The sequence below is a fragment of the Notamacropus eugenii genome, chromosome 2, assembly GCF_028372415.1.
Source record: "Notamacropus eugenii isolate mMacEug1 chromosome 2, mMacEug1.pri_v2, whole genome shotgun sequence".
Taxonomy (NCBI): Eukaryota; Metazoa; Chordata; class Mammalia; order Diprotodontia; family Macropodidae; genus Notamacropus; species Notamacropus eugenii.
Genome location: NC_092873.1, coordinates 284,440,696 through 284,453,548, shown reverse-complemented (window position 1 = coordinate 284,453,548; position 12,853 = coordinate 284,440,696).

The window sequence follows — 12,853 nt, the reverse complement described above, 5'->3', positions numbered from 1 at the left end:
CAAGTGATCAGGAGAAAAAGATTCAAATAAAGAAAGGAAATTTGAATATTATAAATGCATTCTGTATCCAACAGAAAATATAAGGAGGAATTCAATAACATATTCACAAGAGCAATAAACCTCTGGATGCATCCTGGAGGGAACTATTTGGCAAATCTGAGCTTTACTATAAATGAAAAAAATATATATGTACATATGAACAAAGAGGTGTTTGAAACTTTATTAGGAAATTACATTGGAAGAGATTATTTTCTTCTTGCACATTCCAGAAAACAAAAATACAGGAAGATTAAACAAATGCAACAGTCAAGGAAAGCAATAGTAACAGAATGATAGCAGAGCGCACAACCAGTAAGAGGCTTCTTTCTAAATGCATACAAGGAGACTGGTGAAGGAAGAAATTAGATGGAGGTAAGAGTGAAAAGGCAGACCTGGAGAATTATGTACTGAACCTGGATACAACCTGCTTACAAGTGTATCAATGATTTTGTTGGACTACAGTATAAAATATGAGAGCATAGGGAATGGGGGGAGGGAAAGAGAATAGAGGGGGGTGTTTGATATATCTGAGTCAAATTGAGAGCTGGTAATGAGGGGAAAGTGACCCCTGGTGTCTCAGAGCCTTCAGGAAAATGGTTGAGGAGGTGAGAGAGGTTGAAAAGGAGACTGGTCAAGGAGAGAGGATTTGTTTTGGTGGTCTGAAGGGATCTTGTTGTTGAATGTTTCCATAGTTGAAGAGATGTTTTGTGAAGAGAGACAGGGACACTGTAATGAATGGGTGTGATCTAGAGGCTGAGGTACTTGAAAAAGACTACTTTCCCCACTTCAGGAAAAGGGGGATGGGAAATATTAAGGATAATGGGTACTTGTGGGAATGGGAGGGCATAGACCCAGGAAAGAGATTTGTAGGAAAATTGGGGGAAGAGGGAGAGTATAAATCATTGATGAACAGTATAATTAGGGAGATAGTGGAGTTCTGATTATGGGTCAGTGTCCTCTTCATCACTTACAAAAACTAGAACTCTTCTGGTTGTGAGGCACAGTGGAAAATGAGAATACAAGGGGCAAGCTACACAAGTCAGTGGCAGAAACTGGTTAGAGTTCAGAATGGATACCTTGGAAGTTTTCAATATTCATTATTCCTTGAGGAATATAGGAAATATAGAGGAACTAAATATTTATAAGAGCCAGGAATCAAAGAATGCGCATCTAGAGAGAGAGGATAGACAATGACGGGAATGAGAGAAACTTTCTCTGGCAGGAGACACACAAAAAATTAATGAACATTACTAATTGTAGGGAAAGAGACGAAGGGCAAATTTCCTGAAAGCAAAAAAAAAGTGTGAGGGAGAGTTAAATCACCAGATGAAAACATGAAAAAAAAGTAGAACTAAGAAACAAAACCAACAAAGGAAAAAGGTAAGGAAAGGAAGAGGAGTTTGAAGGGTAAGAATAAGATAGTGGGAATAGAGCCAACATAAGAATGAATAATCCAAAGTAACTGAAGGAAAATGGCATTTTGTCTATAGCAGAAAAGGGAAAAATAACTTGAAAAGTTATTAGAGAAAAAAGAAATAGAATATAAGCCTAATTTCATAATTTTAAATGGGAATATATTAAATACTCCAACAAAGTAAAACAAATTATATTGAATGAGGAAAAAAACCTTATCATTAGTTATTCACAAAAATCACTTAAAAAACATGTATATGCAAAACAAAATTGAAGTGATAAAAAAAAATATTATGCATCAAATGAATACAAAAAGCAGGAATTGCAGTATGTTAGTATACAAAGCAAAAGGAAACTTTCAAAAAAGAGATAAACAAGGAAAGCATATTATCCAAAAAACAAAAAAAAAATGACCAGACAATATACTAGTATCAATTAAAAAAAAAACAAACAAAACCTTGAAGAAGGGGGAGTGAAAGCAGAGACGAACCTGAATTCATCCATAAACTCCTTCAGATACCTCTAAAAAGTGAATCTAAACAAATTTTAGAGTGGCAGAATCCACTAAGAGACAGAGTGTGACATATTTCCAGCCCCAGACAGCCCAGAAAGTACATAGCAAAGATATATTCCACCTAGCTGGGAGAGCCTGGAGTGTGTGAGCTACACTAGCGTAGACTCAGGCATAGTAGTGTGGGAATGGCCCTAGGTGGACTGAATCAGAAGCAGCAGTGTGGATTCTCAAACCTATCAGGACAGAATGGGAGTCCAGTGAAACTGAATGAGAAGTGCAGGGCCTATGATCAGCCCAAAGACTAACTGATTGAAAGTCACCTGATTAAACTTCTGAGAGTCAAGATGGCAGAGTAAACTTTAAATACTCTCACCCTCCCCTTATTGACCTTGAAAAACCCAAATAATATTTCCCCAGGAAAAACCTTGTAATAGTGGAGGCAGCATAAGGGAAACAATAGTCTTTCAACTCTGGAGACTGGGGAGATTGACAGGGAGAGTATCTCTTGCTATGGCTGAAGTGGACTAGCCCAGGAAATGAGGCATCCCAGTAAGCCTCAACTCAGCAGACCAGCAAGAGATCTTGAGCCCTAGAATGGTGCAACAGATAAGCACCAACACCAGGAACCCAGGTGTGCCTTAGTACAGCCAGGAATTGGGCAAACACTAGCACAGATGGGGTTTACCAGCTGTTGAGCCTGTCTATGCTCTAGCTAAGCTCTAGGCGAGAAGACCTCCAAAAGTCAGACCATCTCTCTCTCACACCTCATGCCCTGAGCTTCAGTGGAAACTCCAGGGAAACTCAGAAAATCTTCAACTGGCCTTGGCCTTGGCACATACCAGCCAGCTCAGCACCAGGTAAGCTGCAGCATTATGCAACCTCTGACTGAAAGGACCAGAGGCCACAGCACACAAAGCCAGTAAACAGGCTCTAAGCTCCCAGCACAAGGAAGGTGGGACAGAGTCCTCTGTGCCCAGAAGCAGAGATCCACTTTAAAAGCCTGGGAAAAGGCAATTGCAATGAGAAAGAAGCAAATCAGAAAAGCAGAGAACATAGAGTCCTACTACAGGGAAAGGAAAGATCAAAATACAAATTCAGAAGAGGATAGCACTGACAATACAGTCACATTTGAAACCTCAAAAGAGAATATGAACTGGTGTCAAGCCCAAAAAGCATTCTTGGAAGAGCTCAATGAGGATTTTAAAAGTCAAATTAGAGAGGTAGAAGAAAAATTGAGCAATGATTTTACAAATACAATTGACAAAATGGAAAAGAGAATTCACTGAAGAGAACAGCTCCTTAAAAAGAAAAATTGACCAAAAGGATATGGAGGTACGAAATGGACCTGGGAAAACTGGACAACTGGAAAAGGAGGCACAAAAGCTAACTGAAGAAAACAATTTGTTAAAAAATAAAATTAGGCAAGTAGAAGCTAATGACTTTATGAGACATCAAGAATCTGTCAAACAAAATCTAAATAATGGAAAAAATAGAAGAAAATAAAAAATGTCTTATTGAAAAATAGAACTGATCTGGAAAATATCTACAGGAGAGAAAATCTAAGGTTTATTGCTCTACTGGAAAGTCATGTTGAAAAAGAGCCTGGGCAATATCTTCCAAGAAATCATCAAGGAAAACTGTCCTGAGGTCCCAAATTCAAAGGGCAAAATCTTCATCAAAAGAATCTACCAATCATCTCCTGAAAGAGATTCCAAATTAAAAATGCCAAGGAAGAGTGTTGCCAAATTCTAGAACTAGCAGGTCAAGGATAAAATACTGCAAGCAGCCAGAAAGAAACAATTCAAATATCAAGTAACAACAGCCTACACACAGGAACTTGAAACTTTTACATTCAAAGACTTGAGAGATTGGAATATAATATTCTGTTTAGCAAAGGAGCTTGTACTACAGCCAAGGATCAATTACCCAGCAAAACTGAGCATAATCTTTCAGGCAAGCAGATGGACATTGAATGATATAAGGGATTTCCATACCTTTCTAATGAAAAGGCCAGAGCTCAATTGAAAATGTGATCTTCAAATAAAAAGGGGACACAAGAGAGCCATAAAAAGATAAACATGGGGAGGAAAGGAAAAAAAAAAAAAACTTGTTATTCAATACTGGCAAACTATTTATGTTCCTTTATGTGAGGATGACACTTGTTTATCTTGAGAATTATATGTTTATTGCAGCATTTAAAAGGGATATACATAGATAAAATGAGTAGGTATAAATTAACTCATAGGATGATAAAAAAAAAAGGTGAGAAGAGATTGGAATGGGAGAAGAGGAAAGGAGGAGGCAGAAAAAGATAAATTATACCACAAGAAGAGGCACAAAGGCACATCATAGTAGGGAGAAAGAAAGGAGGGAGATGAACATTGTTTGAGCTTTACTGTCATTGGATTTGATTCAAAGAGGAAACAATATACTCAGGTAAGTACAGAAATCTTATTTCCCCTACAGGCAGTAGTAGGCGAAAGGGAAATGAAAAGGGAGGAGTTAGTTTGAAGGCAGGGAAGAAGTAGTAAGGGAAAAGGGAAATAAAAGGGAGGGGGCTGATAGAAGGGAGCAAAGAGTGAGGGAGGCAGTGATCAAAAGTAAAACTCTTTTGAGGAGGGGAAGGGAGAAGGGAGAAATAAAAGCATAAATGAGGGGATAGCATGGAGAGAAAGAAATAGTAATTGGAACTGTGAATGTGAATGGTATGCACTCTCCCATAAAACTGAGGTGGATAGCAGAATGGATTAAAAATGATAATGTTACAATATGTCATTTACAAGAAACTCATTTGAAACAGGGAGATGTACAAAGCATAAAAGTAAAAGGTTGGAGTAAAATACATTATGCTTCAAGTGAAGTAAAAAAAAAAAAGCAGGGATAGCAATCCTAATCTCAGACAAAGCAAAAGCAAAAGTAGATCTAATCAAAAGAGATAAGGAAGGTAACTATATCCTGCTAACAGATACCATAGACAATCCATTAGCAAACATATATACACCAGTTGGTGTAGCATCCAGATTCTTAAAGGAGAAGCTAAGGGAGTTACAGGAAGAAATAGACAACAAAGCTATACTAGTGGGAGACCTCAACCTCCCCCTCTCTGAACTTGATAAATCTAACATTAAAATAAAAAAGAAAGAAGTTAAAGACATGGATAGAATTCTGGATAAGTTAGATATGAGAGACATCTGGAGAAAACTGAATGGAGCAAGAAAGAAATATATCTCTTTCCCAGTGGTACATTACACATACACAAAAAGTGGCCATGTACTAGGACATAAAAACCTCACAATCCAGTGCAGAAAGGCAGAGATAGTCAATTCATACTTTTCAGATCATAGGACAAAAAAATTATGTGTAATTAAAGGCCATGAAACTTAGACCAAAAATTAACTGGAAACTAAATAGTCTAATTCTAAAGACTGAGTGGGTCAAACAAAAAGTCACAGAAAAATCAATAACATCATTAAAGAGAATTACAATAATGAGACATCCTACCAAATCTCATGGGTTGAAGCCAATGCAGTTCTTAGGGGAAATTTTATATCTCTGAATGCTTACATGAATAAAATGTACATTTTTGCTGAAGAAGACCAGGCCATCAGAGAAATAATGACATGACTTGTACTTGACTTTGTTTTTTTGAGTGAGGGAGGGTTGTACATGTCACCAGTCTCACTTCTACTCCAGTCATCTGAATCCAATGACCAGATATTCATCAGGATGACTGGAGATGATCTAGGATGAGGCAATTGGGGTTAAGTGACTTGCCCAAGGTCACACAGCTAGTGAGTGTCAAGTGTCTGAGGTGAGATTTGAACTCAGGTCCTCCTGACTCCTGCCCTGGTGTTCTATCCACTGCACCACCTAGCGGCTCCACGTGAATAAAACAGAGAAAGAGGAAATCGATGAATTTGGCATGCAACTGAAAAACCTAGTAAAAAATAAACCGAAAATCCCCAAATAAATGCCAAATGAGAAATATTAAAAACCAAAGGAGATATTAATAAAATTGAAATTAAGAAGACTCTCAAATTAATAAATAAAACTTAGAGGTAATTTTGTGGAAAAAAAACCAATAAAATTGATAAACCTTTGGTCAATTTATTTAAAAAAAGAAAGAAGAAAACCACAATTCTTGTATTAAAAGTGAAAAGAGTGAATTAATCTCCAATAAAGAGGAAATTAAGACAATAATTAGAAATTCCTTTGCCCAACAATATGCCCATATATTTGACAATCTAAGTGAAATGGATGAATACTTGCAAAAAATATAAATTGCCCAGATTAACAGAAGAGAAAGTAAAGTACTTAAGTCTACCTCAGAAAAAGAAATTGAAGAAGTCAGCAATGAACTCCCTAGGAAAAAATCTCCAGGGCCAGATGGATTTACAAGTGAATTCTATCAAACATTTCAAGAACAATGAATTCTAATACTATGTAGATTATTTTGGAAAATTAAGGAGGAAAGAATCCTGCCAAATTCTTTTTATAATACAAATATGGTTCTGATACCTAAATTGGGAAGAACCAAAAGAGAGAAATAATATTACAGACCAATTTACCTAATGAATATAGATGCAATAATTTTAAACAAGATATTACCAAAAAGATTACAGTAACTTATCACAAGAATAATACACTTTCACCAGGTAGAATTATAACCAAGAATGTAGGGCTGGTTCAATATTAGTAAAACCAACAGCATTATTGATCACATCAACAACAAAACTGACAGAAATCATATGATTAAGTCAATACATGCAGACAAAGCTTTTGGCAAAATACAACATCCATACCTGTTGAAAACACTGGAAAGCATAGGAATAAATGAAACCTTCCTTGAAATAATAAGTAATATCTACATAAAACCATCAGCTCATATTATATGTAATGGGGATAAGCTAGATGCATTTCCAGTAAGATCTAGGTGAAACAAAGATGTCCATTATCACCACTGTTATTCTATATAATACTAGAAATGTTAGCTTTAGCAATAAGAGAAGAAAAAGAAATTGAAGGAATTAGAATAGGCAAAGAAGAAAGTAAACTTATCACTCTTTGCAGATGATATGATATACTTAGAGAATCCTAGAAAATCAAGTTAAAAACTACTTGAAATAATAAACAATCTGGCAAAGTTGCAGGATAAAATATAGACCCAGATAAAAAATCTGCATTTCTATATGTTGGTAACATAGCCCAGCAGCAAGAGATGGAGAAATTCCATTTAAAGTTACAATAGACTCTATAAAATATCTGGAAGTCTAACTGCCAAAAGAAACCCAGGGACTATATGAACACAATTACAAAGCACTCTTTGCACAAATAAAATCAGATCTAAATAATCAGGAAAACTTCAGTTGCTTGTGGGTAGGTCGAGCTAATATAATAAAAATGGCAATTATACACAAATTAATTTATTTATTTAGTGCCATACCAATCAAGTTATCAAATTTATTTTCTAGAGCTAGAAAAATAATATCAAAATTCATCTGGAAGAACAAAAGGCCCAGAATATCAAGGGAATAAAGGAAAAGAAATGCTAGGGAACGTGGCCTAGACATATCAGGTCTGAAATTGTATTACAAAGCAGAAATCATCAAAAGCTGTTGGTACTGGCTAAGAAATAGAGGAGTAGATCAGTGGAATAGGATAGGTATACAAGACACAGTTGTCAGTGACTGTAGCAAGTTTACTGTTTAATAAACGCACAGACCTCAGCTTCTGGGATAAGAGATCACTATTTGCCAAAAGCTGCTGCGAAAACTGGAAAATAGTGTGGTTGAAATTGGGTATAAACCAATGTTTGACACCCTATACCAAAATAAAGTCCAAATGGGTACAAAATCTAGGTATAAAGGCCACAAACAAATTAGGGGAGCAAGGAATCCTTTGTCAGATTAGAACTGAAAAACAAAGGATAACAATTTGGGAAACACAATTTTTTTTTTCATAAATTGCTTTTTAGTTGAGTATTTCATACTAACTTCCCCTCCCCAGAAGCATCAGAAAGGTTTTAAGCAACTGGTATAGAATTTGTCTTTTTATTTCTTGATTTTGTTATTGCTTCCTATGCATGTAATGCAAATTCAAAATCTTTTCTCTTGTCACTGGCTGATCTCCTCCACCTATATGTATACTCATCATACATGTTCCTCTAATGTTATCTTCTAATGTTAAGTTGTTAATCAATATTCTAAATAATTATCAGAACACATTTCAAAAATAGTCTCAAATATTTCAACTCAGCCTCCCATGATTTTAGTTTTACTTTGGGCTGTCCACTTTAGGTTCAGTGATTCATGGACATATGTAGAAAGATATAGTAGACTCATTATTCCTCTTCTACATCTCTAACTCTTTTTTAAAATTTTGTATTAATTCTACCATACCACTCAGCAAAAACATCAGATGCTAGAGTATTTTCTAGTGCCAGTGTAATATAGTCTCTCCAAGATCATTCATTCTTCAATAAATTTTTAATTTGTGACTCCTATGAGTAAAGCATTTTGATAACCCCTGAGGTAGATACATGGTTAAAGGAGATATGATCTCTGCTCTTGAGGAGTATACAATCATCAGCATTAAAGAACCTAAATGAAAAGAAAAAACTTCAATAAACACAAATTGATTTATAATTTAAAGAAAAAAAAGCACTTCCATTCATAACTTGTAAAGAAAACTCTGATTTAGTCCAGCACTCTTTAAAAAACCTGTTCCAATATTGTAATACAGAATGTTAACTCCTTTAATATCTGGATGCTTGTTAATGCTATGTTCTTTGTTGTGTTTTGTCAAAGTTCCGAATTCAGTCTATGTAAAGATATATTGAAGGAATTTGGGATACTTAGCATGAAAAAGAAAGAAGAGAAAAGGAAAAATAACTTTCTTCCAGCGCTTAAAGGATTGTTCCCTGGGATATGGATTAGAGTCATTCTATTTGCTCCTAGAGGGCTAAACTAGAAGTAATGCAAATACAGCTTGATGTCAGGAAAATAAAACAACACAGAGCTATCTAAAAGTGGAATCAAGTAATAAGAAAGTACTTATTAAGAGACTAAGAGTATCAGGCACTGTGCTGGCATTGGGGATAAAAAATCAAAAAAGAAATAGTTTCAGATCTTCAGAAACATACGTTAGAGGAAGCAACACTTACATGCATACGTACATACATATACAGACACACACATATGTGTGTATACAAAATATGTACCAAATATATACAAAATTAATACAAGATAATTAGGGGACAGCATGTACAGCTTGGAACATCAAGAGAGTCGTGACAGTGATTGCTTGGGCTGATTTTATAGGCTCTGTCATAAGACGAAGGCCCATCTTCCATGGAGATAGTCAAGTGAAAGAATGAATGACCATTTTTGCAGAGTAATATAGAGGCCATTCTTATACAGCTCTGGATTAGTCCCTTCCACTCTATGCTGCTGGTTCTGTTGGTCACTTTATCTCATAAGATTTTCATCAAAGCAAGAAATGCTCTCCTTTTCATCAACAAATCACAAACTAGCTCACAAAAGCTAGTGGAAGAAAAATGTGTTTAAAAGTAAGCACTTATCTCTTATTCAGAGAGATGTCCAAGATGATATGCACACAAAGAAACAAAAAAATGCACTATCACCCCACTTAATGGGTAACCATTTAGCTTTTGACAGGAATTAGCTAATAAGTATCTCCTTCCTGCTTCTCCAAAGATTCAAATCACTGCTGATGGCAGAGTTAATTTTTAATGTGCTTTCATGGAGAGTTAGACAAACTTTTTAGAAACTCAGGTTAGAAAGTAAAGCTGATGCCATCCCATGGACAAATGACATCAATTGAAATGTACTTTTTTTTTTTTCTTCTTCAAGGTGATTGATGTAATTTTCTATTAAAGTGACCTTTGCTAGAAATGTTTTCACTGTAATGATTTCCTGTCTTTTTGGCTCAGCCATCAGAACAGAAGAACTGGCATAAGCCTGTTTCAACTGCCTGATGTTAAAATGGGAAAAGAAGTCATCTGGGAAAATTGCTGTACTAAGGGACAATGAGGACAGCCAATCCTGAGACAGGACCTTGGTTTCCAGGACTGGGGCCCTTGCTACTGTTGTATGATTAATCACTAAAGGAATAGTACCCCCACTTGAAAAGTCCTTATAATAGTTTCAAACCATCATAGGTGGTCAGCATTATGAGCTTTATTTTGCAGATGAAGGAATCAGACACATTGGCATTTAACTGATAGGTGCCATGCTTAGAACGCAACTATGAATAGAACAAGGAAAGAGAAATCACTTTGGAATTTCATTCACTATGAGAGCAAAGTGTGGGACAGACTGCAATGGATGGATTGAGAAGTACACACAAAATAACTCTCCCCTTCCCTCCTTTTTTCACCTATCCCATGAACTCATTAGAAGGAAACAAGGAACTGAGTAAATTAGCCTCAGTATTCTTTAGTTTAAAAATGTCCTTTACATAAGGACTTGATCTGAATGGGCTTCTATTCCTTTCCCCTGAAGGTCCCTCCTTCTCTTATCCTTTACTTCCATAACTGAAAGAAGGTTCTAGGTCAAAAAGTAGCCACTACACCAGTAAGAATGTCAAATACTTTCTGACCTCAAATTTAACATATAATTTATATTTAAGAATTTATTTAAAAGAATGAAAGCAAATGCTGTGTATTTATAGCAACAATGCTTGGACAAAGAAAAAAGGCTGAGAAAAATGTACCTGTCTTGCTTTTTTGCAGACCTAGGGGACCATGGATATAGAATATTATATATGCTGTCAGACATTGTATTGCTGAGTTTTTCTTTTTTCTTTATTTCAAAGGAAAGTTTGCCTGGTAGAAAAGCAGGAGAGGAATATATTCAGAAGTAAATGTGATGAAAAAGCAAAAGGAATCAATCCAAAAAAAACTGAATCAAAAAATAAGTTTATTTTGATAAGTTATACATATTGTATACATACAGATAGATAGATAGATGCTTTTTGCTTCTGATACAAGTCATTTCCTAATATTCATCTTTATTAAAACCTTACTTACAACAGCAATGGACAATAATAAGAACCATAACAAAAGTTAAGCCAAAAACAAAGAATAAAGTAACTATATCTGACAGCATATGGAATATTCTTCCAGGTAGTCCTCTATCTTTATTAAGAAGAACGCAAATCCCACCACTTGACTGATAAATCACTCTGCCTTTCTGGCCTAAATTTCCTACATTGAGGAAGAAGCATAAAAGAACACAAAAAAAAAGGGAAAGAAAAAAGAGGGGGTGGAGCCAAGATGGCAGACCAGAAAGACACACTTACACAGGGTCCTCCCCACAGCCCATAAAATACCTGTAGAGAGGGACTCTCAACAAATTCTGGAGCAGCAGAAGTGGAGAACAGAGTGGAGGAGATTTCCAGCCCACGATGACCTGAAAGGCCCCTGGAAACATAGGTTGGACACGGAGCCAAACTCAGAGCCCAGCCCAGCCTTGATCAGGCACAACAGGATTCTGGGAGGAGGACATGTCCGGGGAGGAATCTCCAGTCACAGTAGCAGGTCTTCAGATCCCTTGGCCCACAGGCACCAAAGGTCAGTGATGGGGTTTTATCAGTTGGCCAAAAAGGAAGAAAGGCCTTGCCATAGCTCCAGCCTCAGGCAGCAGCCACAGAGCCTGCACAGCAGCCCGTACAGCAGCTCCTTTGTTGGAGTGTAAAAAACCCTGGGGGCATTGAAGAGCTGAGTCTTACCTCAGCACTGGGTGGAGGCCCTGGCTGAGCTGGTCTTTGTCTAAAACTGAATGGTGGCCCTGCTCATCCAGCTTATCTGAAAATCAGCTCCCAGTGCTGACTTGGGAACTGGATTCCTGGTGGCTGTGGAGAGGTAACTGCTAAAATTCTGCGCATAAAAATCCCTCTCTGTGTCCAGAGCAGTGCACCCTTGATTGTGCCATCTTGAAGGAACTGAGATCTCACAAATTCCCAGAGTATACCCTGCTCTTGAGAAAGGACCCAAAAGTCAAGTAACTGGTTGGGAAAATGACCAAAAAAGGGAAAAAAAAAATAAGACCATAGAAGGCTATTTTCTTGGTGAACAGACATCTCCTTCCATCCTTTCAGATGAGGAAGAACAATGCTTACCATCAGGGAAAGACATAGAAGTCAAGGCTTCTGTATCTCAAACATCCAAAATAAATATGCAGTGGGCTGAGGCCATGGAAGAGGTCAAAAAGGATATTGAAAATCAAGTTAGAGAGGTGGAGGAAAAACTGGGAAGAGAAATGAGAGAGATGAAAGAAAAGCATGAAAAGCAGGTCAACACCTTGCTAAAGGAGACCCCAAAAAATGCTGGAGAAAATAACACCTTGAAAAATAGACTAACTCAATTGGCAAAATAGGTTCAAAAAGCCAATGAGGAGAAGAATGCTTTCAAAAGCAGAATTAGCCAAATGGAAAAGGAGGTTCAAAAGCTCACTGAAGAAAACAGTTCTTTAAAAATTAGGAATAGATGGAAGCTAATGACTTTATGAAAAACGAAGAAATCACAAAACAAAACCAAAAGAATGAGAAAATGGAAGATAATGTGAAATATCTCATGGGAAAAACAACTGACCTGGAAAATAGATCCAGGAGAGACAATTTAAAAATTATGGACCAACCTGAAAGGCCTGATCAAAAAAAGAGCCTAGACATCATCTTTCATGAAATTATCAAGGAAAACTGCGCTAAAATTCTAGAACCAGAGGGCAAAATAAGTATTCAAGGAATCCACTGATCACTGCCTGAAAGAGATCCAAAAAGAGAAACTCCTAGGAACATTGTGGCCAAATTCCAGAGTTCCCAGGTCAAGGAGAAAATATTGCAAGCAGCTAGAAAGAAACAACTCAA